We start from the raw sequence: 11,383 nt of genomic DNA, 5'->3' as shown, positions 1-11,383 counted from the left end.
ATTTGCATTTAGAAATATGCATGAAACTTACTGATTTGTCAGTACCAACTCAATTTGACACTGGCATCCCCTAAATGTCTTCTTCAAACTTTAAGTTTAATTTATTTTCTACTGTAACTTACAGTTTCGATACGCTATAACGTTTATACAAATTAATTGTTGGCGTCGGTCCTGATAATTTACTGCCGCTTCTATCAGTAAAACGAAATTACTGGATGACACTTTATAAACTTTATTCGTTAATGTTCAAAACCTTTAAGGATGGGTACTTATTATCACGAGTGGTAAACGTGGTTTTATACGTCCCGGAGGCAAACTGAAAAGTGTCAGAAAACAGCTGTTCGTTTGAGCTGACGTTAACTTGTGCTGTGTCACGTGACTGTCATTGACTTCAAAGCAACGTACATCTTTTCTGCTTCGAGGCGGGGTATATGGAATTTATTCTTCCGCTCAGTATTATATGTCCCTCCCAGGCCGCATACATAGCATTATATCAAGATCACGTGAACCAATCAGTTCTTAACTTTCTCACATGGAAGCAAGATAATTTGTATTATTGTAGAACACCCAGTTACATGTAAAATATATCCGCGACGCAATGTAGACTTATTGGCTTCTTCATTGTAAGCTCTGATAAAATAGTCATGAGTGAATTGTCCTCAATTCTTGTTAAGAACACACTTAAAGGAAAACGTTTTAAAAGCACCATCGTGACCCCCAAACGTCGTGTCAATATAAAATTCAGTTTTCCTCTTAAGGAATCCAGCATACACATATTAACGCACCTACGTGATCGGTACTGTACATATATAACTGTCTCCCGAAGGGATGCTATTTAAAAGTCCCCCATGGAGGGGAACTCCTTCCCCCTCAGGGCAATGCGTACATATCATCAAAACACATTCACCCCAAAAGTCATGTGGCGGTAGTATCAAGTAAAAAAAAACATATGTGGGAAAGGAGGACATTCTTCGCCTATCGACCCAAAGGCAGTGGGGCATATACTGATGACATGTATTCAAAAGTCGAAATCCTGTTTAACATCCAATTTTTCTGTGTCATCCTAAGGCAAAAATTACCAGTCATTGTTCATCCGCAGATCTAAAGTATGCCTCTCGGCTTATATCTTTTTAGAATTACTTCAAAGAGCCAACAACTAAATATATTCATTGGAATTGTGATGACACCCAACACTGGAAAATCAGGACAACTTTTCATTTACAAAGAATATAAAAAAGCGACAAAACCCGTTCTATATTCACATGAAGTATCTGTCAAAAGACGAGTCCATTGTACGAGTCCGACTATATCGCGAGCATGTGTTTCACTATCACTATCAAATAGTCATGATACCAGCGGGGGGCGCGGGGGGCCCAGTCGTCTAAGGCGCCGCGATTCGCTGTGCAGAGTTGCGTCCCTTAGGCACGCCAGAAACCTATGATTGTTGGTTCGAATCCTGTTCGCCCCGATTATGTTTCGAGGTTTGTCAGCACCATACCCGTGCTCGTGGGTTTCACCGAAGTGGTAAACGTCAGATACCTGCATCACTTCGGGCTTCCCTCCCACATTAAGCTGACACGCCGTGATATAACTGGAATACTGTTAAAAGCGGCGTTAAACCCAACTCACTCACTCACTCACTCACTGATACCAGCGTTCGCGAAAGGGTGAACGTATTCTGCCCACCCGGGGTTCAGAGTGGAAATATTGAGGTGATCAGGGGCGACCAGCCTACACCGGGATATCCAGCTACATGTACGTCTTCCTACAGAACACATAGTTTCACTCAGGGTAATAATTCTTCTTGTTGCACTATGGGCATAATTATTTATTTTATGGGTGACATTCGAGAGGGACATTATGTTTTTGTATTTCCAGTCGAGCTCTCGAATTCACAAGTAAGATGTATTGCACGATTACGTGCCTGGTTGTCATGTTATGACTGAACCATCAGTTTAGAGCTGGAAGCTGACGTAGGTGTTATAAGTGTGAGTGAGTTGGGTTTATCGCCGCTTTTAACAGTATTACAGTTATATCGCGGCGTGTCAGCTTAATGTGGGAGGAAAGCCCGAAGTGATGCAGGTCTCAGACGTTTACCACTTCGGTGAAACCCACGAGCACGGTAGGTGTTTTAAACACTGATATAAAGAAAATAACGCATGACCTGAAGCATGTTTATGACTCTGTACCATTGAAAACTACATACATATCTACATATCTATGTAATTGCCATACATATCTGCATAGGGGGAAAATTCACCCTCTTTGACATGGGACTTGAAATATTACCCAATGAAATTACATGAATGGTGTTATTATACCGCTTAATAAAGTGCAGTCAGTTTACACATAGGCATGGTATTTGGGGAGTGTGACAGTCTCCCTCTACAGTCTATCCATATGACAAGAGCAGGCAAATATTGGTGCAGGCTTCTTCATCTTGACACTCACAGATTACCTCGCCAAGCCTCCTCATCAACGCTAAATTCACTTGATGGGATGGGAAGAAGGACAACTGCGACATCAATTAAAACCATTTTGTTCAGCTTAGGTTTGGTTACAACAAGAAATCGGCGATATAACATTATTCCTAAATGAATTTCAGCAAAGACTATCAGATAACCTGTACCGAACCAGGTACCAGCGTCTTTTGTCTCCTCAAGTAGAACAAACAATTTATGCCATGCCACAGTTACACGGGCGGTGGGCTAGCCTCGTGGTACAATATGTAAAGCCCAATTCTTGTTCCGTTGCTTGGATAGTGCTAAAATCACCACATAACAATTCTCACTCAGTTACATACAAGTCTCACCCATGTCAATAAATATATATGACATAACCCTTCCTATGCTAAGAGCTATGTCCATTGAACGATTCCGACTAAAAAGCCTTTTGGAATCTTTAATGTTTTGTTTGTTGTTTTACGCCGCACTCAGCAATATTCCAGCTATATGACGGCGGTCTGTAAATAATCGAGTCTGGACAAGACAATCCAGTGATTGATATCATGAGCATCGATCCACGCAATTGGGATTGATGACATTCATCAAAAGAGTCAGCGAACCTGACCACCCGATCCCGTTAGCCGCCTTTTACGACAAGCATAGTCGCCTTTTACGGCAAGCATGGGTTGTTGAAGACCTATTCTACCCCGGACCGAATCTTTAATGAGGCCATGAATGTTGTAACCTTGTTCATGCATGAAGTCATTTTAGTTTACAGAAGTTATTATTTTAGATTAACATAATGGTTAAAAGGAAGTACGGAATCATGAAGCGACCAAAATTATTAATCAAGGTGTCTCAAGGTGAGATTGCTCAACGGTATGTCATTTCCAGTCCGAGATCAGGGCCCACCTGCACAAAGCGATCTTAGCGCTAAGATGATCTTAGCTCCTATACATTAACATAGGCTTACGATAGTCTTAGCGCTAAGATCGCTTTGTGCAAGTTGGCCCTGATCTTGTAATCAGTGTCATGCATGTAATCGAGACATTATCTGTACTGAATTAGGGTAACTTTATAGTGCTATACAATAGTGTTTAAGCCCTTTAAAGATTATCATCGGTGTAGAAGGACCCTTGAAGATCCGGGTTAGAATTCGTCTTCAGCAACCCATGCTTGTCGTAAGAGGCGGCTAAAGGGATCGGGTGGTCAGGCTCGCTGACTTGGATGATGCACGTCATCGTTTCCCATTTCGTTAGATCGATGTTCATGATGTCAATCACTGGATTGTTTGGTCCAGACGCGATTATTAACAGACCGTCGGCATTAAACAACACACAAGCAGTGTAGAAGGAGAGACATTACACTCACAGATATGTATACCTACAAAACGGCCGGGTAGACGTAGACACTTAAAAAATCGTTTTGCCCAAAACATTACAAACAAAACACAGAAACCTTAAGGTCCAAAATACAACTATGATACCAGTGTCAAATATATCACCATCGAAAACCACGATCAAGCGTGGGTGTATATTTTCTTTTGTCCGGCAGTGTATTATACTTCAGTGATATGTAGACCTAAGGATGTTCTCACCAACAGAGATCCGATGTAGAACAAACATGCCTATATCATATATGTAATTGTCAAATTGCGGGACGTATTAAGTCAATATTATATTTCGTTTCATCTGGGTAAATGTTTTAATGTTTTACTGATCAACGGTATTTGAAGACTTTGAACATGTAATTTCTGAAACTGCACTGTATCTCAGATATACAGTTCTAAGGTAAGCTTACTGTTATACGGCTTACACTGCCAATCACAATCAACCAACGATTACTTACTGACCAAGGATCATTGCCGGGTTCGAACCCATGACCATCGAGTTGCAACGCTTCAATCCACAAAGGCGTTTATGGCAGTCTGGGAGACCTATGAAGTGAGGAGTGAGTGAGTATTGTTTAACGCCTCAATATTCTAGCAATATCACAGCGGGGGACACCAGAAATAGGCTTCACACATTGTACCCATATCGGGAATAGAACCCGGGTCTTCGGCGTGACGAGCGAATGCTTTAACCATTAGGCTACCCGACCGCCCCGAGACCTATGAAGACCTCGATGTTACCCAAGGGGCTTTTCAAGGATATTTCAGACTGCAGACTTCCTATAGAATACGCCTATATGTTGGCAATAGTCGCCACGTCCTGGGGCAGGACTTACTGACGACAGCAACACTGATGATAACAGTTGCAGTAACACATCGCCGAAATACCGCTCACGAAGACCAAACACACTTTGGATAAACAACAATACAACTTGAAGTTCAAATCACATTTCTTTATGATCTGGGGTTTGTATTTTATGAGGCCAGGTAATGGTAAAAGCACGATATGGTAACTTTATGAACTAAAAAATGTCCATATGAATGAGTATTTCAGTTTTTCATGAGGTGAGCCTCCGTCTTGTTTCCAGCTACAGATCCTTGACAGATGACATCATGGCGGACACTGGCTACTTCGACAGGACGTAGCCCAGCACAAGCGCCAAGGACCCGAAAAGGACGGAGAAGCCTTGGGTGGCGGCGGAGTTCTCAGGCTCTGAAAAACAAACCGAATACTAGTATACCACCACGTACACATGTACTCATATTTACGCTCACATGCGCACGTGTGTCCTCACACTGTCACATACACACATACACACGCATGCATACACACACATGCGCATAGACAATTACACACACATACACACGCATGCATACACACACATACGCACACATAATCACACACACCACGATACCCGTACATATGAATACATACAAATATGTCCAATCACAACCAAGTTGCATTAGCATAATTATCGTGAGATCAACAATAGAAATGTGTTGGTAATGTTATCAAAGTCCAATATTTCGCCCCGAGCAATTTCGACAATACCTTCTTTATGTGTGCGCACACGTATTATCCTTCCCTTCAATCAAGTTCATTCAACCGATTCCCCGAGAACTCACAATGAAAATTAATTTCAAACAGTATTCACTCACATACATGAACATGAGACAGGAGCCTACTGTGTGATTGTTCATGAAGCTGTGCAGTGTTATTCGAGGAAAGGAAATAGGCTGTATATCAACCCCCCCTCACCCCCACGAGCCCCCTCCTCCCATGTCGAGGTACATCACCACACAGCAGGTGTTCAGGTTGTAAACGAAAATTATTTTATAAACAAAATTGTCATGTAATGTTTATTGATAAGAAAATGAATATAAATGACTTCAAGTTGATGGACGGTGCTTCATGCTAGTGTTGTGTTCGTATTACTGCTAGTGTTACTGTAGTGTTGTGCTGTGTTACTGCTAGTGTTGTGCTCATGTTACTGCTAATGTAAATGCTAGTGTTGTGCTCATGTTACTGCTAGTGTAAATGCTAGTGCTGTTCTCATGTTACTGCTAGTGTAAATGCTAGTGCTGTGCTCATGTTACTGCTAGTGTAAATGCTAGTGCTGTGCTCATGTTACTGCTAGTGTAAATGCTAGTGCTGTGCTCATGTTACTGCTAGTGTAAATGCTAGAGTTTGTGCCAGTGTTACTGCTAGTGTTGTGCTGATGTTACTGCTAGTGTTACTGCTATTGTTTTGCTAGTGTTTTGCTGATGTTTCTTCTAGTGTAAATGCTAGTGTTGTGCCAGTGTAACTGCTAGTGTTGTGCTCATGTTACTGCTAGTGTTGTGCTCATGTTACTGCTAGTATGAATGCTAGTGCTGTGCTCATGTTACTGCTAGTGTTACTGCTAGTGTTGTGCTGCTAGTGTTTTGCTGATGTTACTACTAGTGTAAATGCTAGTGTTATGCTCGTGTTACTGCTGGTGTTGTGCTCGTGTTACTGCTAGTGTTCTGCTGGTGTTCTGCTAGTATCCTGCCAGTGTTACTTCTATTTTTGCTAGTGGTCATTATAAATTCCCACATCTCCAATACAGTAACGTCTTTTTGGGTTATGAGTAAACGGTGGAGCATAGTATGTCAAATCGTTTTTCATAAACACTAAGGCTGAATGTTAAATAAAGCTGTCTACGATTCGGGTTAGTGTTAAATAGTTGTTTTTCGTATATTGTAATGTGTAATGGTACTTTAGGTGAGTGAGTGAATGTTGTTTGAGGCCACTCTCATACAGTTTGTATTACTCCCATCATTGTAAGTATACTCAACAACATAAGTTCCTGCGGCACCAATATTTTAGTGTATTTTTCAAACAAGTAAAGTTTGGTTTTCAGTATTGTAGTACATGTATGGAATCAAGTCACAAAAACGCAACTGCTACAGAAAAGCATGCATTCCATGCTAAAGTTGACTTTTATGCAAGCCCCATGCATTTCACTACACAAGAATGGGTATAAAAACATGTGCGGATTCCATATGCATTTTTTAGCATCGTGCTGACAACAACCACTCAGAAAAACAACAAAATTACGCAATTATTCAACATTACGAAATGCCACGCCTGTTCGAAAATGAGCGTCTGCGAGCCAATGGTATGCCTGAAGCAGGATCGAGTCAACGTGATGTTGCAAGACAATTTAACGTCCACAGAGACACCATTTGGTGTTTATGGCAACGTTGGCAACAGACGAATGCAGTCAGAGACCATCCTCGGAGTGGTAGGCCACGCGTAACCAATAATCGATAACTGGATTCGAACAACACACGTACGAAATCGATTCCAACCAGCAACAGTGACTGCAAGAAGCATCCTTGGCCTTCGGCGAATATCTTCACAAACCGTACGTCGTTTGCATTAAATCTTATTCAATGTCACAGGAACTTTTGTTGTTCAGTATATTTGAGTCTGTTCCCGGGAAACTAGCCCCTGAAAGTATTACCACGCTCCACACACTCACACCCTGCACCTCACACCTCACACCCCACACCCCACACCCCATACCCCACACCCCACACCCCACAGCAACAACCAACACACCCCTCACCCCACATACCTCCAACCCTCACCCCTCACACCAACACCCAACACCCCACAGCAACAACCAACACACCCCTCACCCCACATACCTCCACCCCTCACCCCTCACACCAACACCCAACACCCCACACCCCACAGCAACAACCAACACACCCCTCACCCCACATACCTCCACCCCTCACCCCTCACCCCTCACACCAACACCCCACACCCCACAGCAACAACCAACACACCCCTCACCCCACATACCTCCACCCCTCACCCCTCACCCCTCACACCAACACCCAACACCCCACAGCAACAACCAACACACCCCTCACCCCACATACCTCCACCCCTCACCCCTCACCCCTCACCCCACACACCCACACCCTCGACCAACCCCGTATAATATTTGAGTATATAGCACAACCAACATTTTTTTTAATGTTTTTTTCAATAATCAGTTAAAGTGGGTTATTAGGCTTAATAAAACAGAATTAATATCAATAAAATACAATTTTGTTTACCTGAAGCTGCCTCAGCGGGACTAATCGCAATGCTGATCACAGCAAATGCTGAAACAGAAAAATATATGTTACCTCAAGTAATGTTTTTTTGATATACTGATATACTAAACAACCTCAGGACCATCTGCCCTGCACTCCCACATCTTACATGGCGGTTCGGAGTTTGAAACACTATAACACCTCTAACGCTTTGTTACGTAATTATATCTACAGTTAGGTTGGATCATCGGGAGGGGGGGGGGAGGGGGGGGGGGTGGTTGGGGAAAATATCTGTTCACGAAAATGCTTGATAAACAATGTACATATATAGTGGAAATGCTGACAGAAAGTGTTTACCCTTCCTGTCGGCAAATATGTATGACCTGAAGCGCTGACTTTCTGTTTCAAACAAAACATCCAGTTACAACCTTAGTTACAGACCGATAGTAAATCGTGAATAATACAGATTTCATATCGCATTCAAAAGTCACATATGATCATGACAATGCATGAATATGGCACACCCGATAACGCATTCACACGCTCACGTGATAACGTATGCATGTGGCACATTCAACAACGCATGCATATGGAACAGTTCAAAATGCACACGGGCGGTCGGGTAGCCTAGTGGTTAAAGCGTTCGCTCGTCACGCCGTAGAACCGGGTTCGATTCTCGACATGGGTACAATGTGTGAAGCCCATTTCTGGTGTCCCCCGCCGTGATATTGCTAGAATATTTCTAAAAGCGGCGTAAAACCAAACTCACTCACTCATGCATTTTTCAGTCAGCTAATCGTCGCCAATACATCATCAATATGAGACAGTATATGTTGGATTAGAGTATTTCACAACAATTTCACAATTTGATATAATTATAAAAACAACAGCCACAACAATGTGCAGCAGAAGGTGTGGTTAGAGAACTTCAAACATGTAAACAGTCGATATCATGAAAAGAAATAAATGATAAAAGTATGACGCTGAAACCTACCGACAAGCAGGCACATAGCGAGAAGGGATTCCATCTTTAAGATCAAGTTGTAGCTTCAGACGACTGTGGGGCACCCACAGCCCCAGTCACATTTATACAGCGGCGGTTGTTTGGTGTGTCACGTGATCAAAGATGACAAGCAGTATTTGCTTCTTTCATTCATTTGGTGTATAGCTTACAGCGTTGTGCGGAGTTAAGATGTGTCAGATTTAGGTATGGGTACTATCTGACAGTGTATATGCTTCGTGTGAATTCACCACAGTCACTGTGACTCGGCAGAAGTACAAAGTCAAATATATATAAGAGTACTTATCTATATTGTAAAGGGAATTAATTGATGGTCATATTTTCTAAGCTACCTTCGTGTTGCCATAAACGTTTTACCTATGACTGAAGCATTAGGATCGGTCCTTTTCTAATTCCAAACAAAAACTCGTGGCACGGTTCTGTATAGAATTGATGCATGAACGGTCCTTTGTTCCCAATATTGTTTCTTCCTCATGCGATTACAGCCTATACTTAAGAATCATTTAATATGATTAATGTTTTAAAACCAACATTGCCAAGAAATTTACATTTTGGTGTCACCAATCTCAACGCACGCTCCCCCGACGCTGCTACTTGTGTGATCATCTTGTTGCTGTCGAGGTGTTCAACGAGGACCAGACCAAGGTAGGTACATTGTTCGACAGTCCTCAGACAGACATCAATGGGAAATATAGTCGCAATCTGATAACACAACTCTGTGGTTTCTGAAATGTTTCACTTATCATTTGTTCTCATTGACATGAATTCCATTCCGTTGGCACCACTGTGAGAGACACATCATCAGATGTAGGTCCTCGGCTGAGTCTGCTAGAAGTACAACTCTGTAGAGCGAATGGCGGCGCTTTTGACTACTGGGCCACCCGTGTCCCCAAACAAACAAAGAACGAATGTGTGAATATTGTGAGCAAAAGGTTTACAAACAAGTATGGGAATCATGCTAAGATTGCTTTGCTAAATTTGACCCCTGTTCTTACAGTTCTATGGATAAAAACAGTTGTGATTTATGGCATACAATGAAAGTGTTAAAATAATCCATTCACGGATTATGCGACAGAATCCACACGGCCGGGGACCCCTTGTACCACACCCTGTACGCGGGCCATCGCCACGAGGAGATCAAGTATTCCGTGTTACACAGCTGCTCCCGAGATCTCGTTGATTCTCACGATTGATGTACGAGAGCACGCAAAAACCATTGACGTAATGGTTAAGATTATGCTTGAACGACAGCGGGATGGGTTTAAGGCAGTGGAACACCACACTAGATGAGAGACATGCAATGATAGCAGAACACTTTTCATTTCGGTATTTGTCTTTATTACACCCGATCAACAATATATTTAACAGATCACTGTTATCACGTTGTCGGCATGAGGGCAAAGAGTACTTCAGTCAATAAATATGCTTTACTTCACGAGAATGCACAATGCTTCAGCTTTCTTATGCTTGTGCGTTTGGAGTTTGTTTTAATGTCTCTAACCCACTGTTTTTCTTTGCGATTTTACAGCAAACATGCTTAGAACTGGTAAAACTAACGTACCAAAGCAGATACTTCCTCAAAATATATACAGTGGAGTTACCGCTGAATTTACATCATGATTAAAAAATATTAAATTTGATTATAAACATTTAATTATAAAAAAAAATACTTGTGATTTGGAACACACATGGATTTGTTATCATTCGATCTTATGTTTCAAGAACACAAATCTAGATAACTATAATCCGGGTCTGTATGTAGGAATGTCAGTGAGAAAAATTCGTTGTTTACCGATCCCTCGGGGCATATTGTGTGATGAACACCTCGAGATCGGTTGACAACTTATACTGTTCTTTTACATAGGATATTGAATGTGTCAAAATCGTTGCTGGACGAATGATCGATGTTTATTGGCGTATTTGCATTCAGGAATATGCACAATAAGAAACACACCATGCACCTATTGATCCGGAGTACTGATGTCGAAATCATGTATAACATCAAATGTTGCTGTCTCAACCTGAGGCAAAATATACGAGCGAGATTTATCTACAGATCTTATTTATGCCTCCCGGCCTACCACTTTGTGAAATTACTTCAAAGTGTCAACAACTGTTGTTGTACCTGATAAAGTCGATATATATTATCTAGTATCATAGATAGAAATATGACATTTTGGAGCTCGATAGTCACTTGTTGTCGTTGTACAAAGGCATTGAAAACTGTTCATTGTCATGTCACATAGGGCCACATGGTTGCGCTGAACTCAGTATCTCGTGTGACCGCCCCGGGCAGCAATCACGGCTCTGCATCTCCTCGGCACTGACTGGATAAGTGTACGAATTCTGTCCTGCAGAATTCTGCGCCATTCTGCTTGTAATGCGTTGGCCAGTTGACCTGCTGACCCACAACAAAGTCAGATCTCTTGGTGTAGGATATGGCCCCCCGCACCA

General features: G+C 42.0%; 1 long non-coding RNA gene across 1 annotated transcript; it reads right to left on the bottom strand.

Moving 5' to 3' along the window:
* Positions 1 to 4,904: 4,904 nt before the first annotated feature.
* On the bottom strand, positions 4,905 to 9,054 carry LOC124143185. The gene is made up of 3 exons (XR_006862261.2): positions 8,903 to 9,054; positions 7,930 to 7,977; positions 4,905 to 5,047 (listed from the first exon to the last, which is right to left on the bottom strand). It is a non-coding gene; the product is annotated as an uncharacterized LOC124143185 (long non-coding RNA).
* Between the last annotated feature and the right edge of the window lie 2,329 nt (positions 9,055 to 11,383).

The sequence above is a fragment of the Haliotis rufescens genome, unplaced genomic scaffold, assembly GCF_023055435.1.
Source record: "Haliotis rufescens isolate VD_foot unplaced genomic scaffold, xgHalRufe1.0.p SCAF_6, whole genome shotgun sequence".
NCBI lineage: Eukaryota > Metazoa > Mollusca > Gastropoda > Lepetellida > Haliotidae > Haliotis > Haliotis rufescens.
The sequence above is the reverse complement of the archived record's forward strand: the minus strand, read 5'-3'. Positions and strand labels throughout refer to the sequence as shown.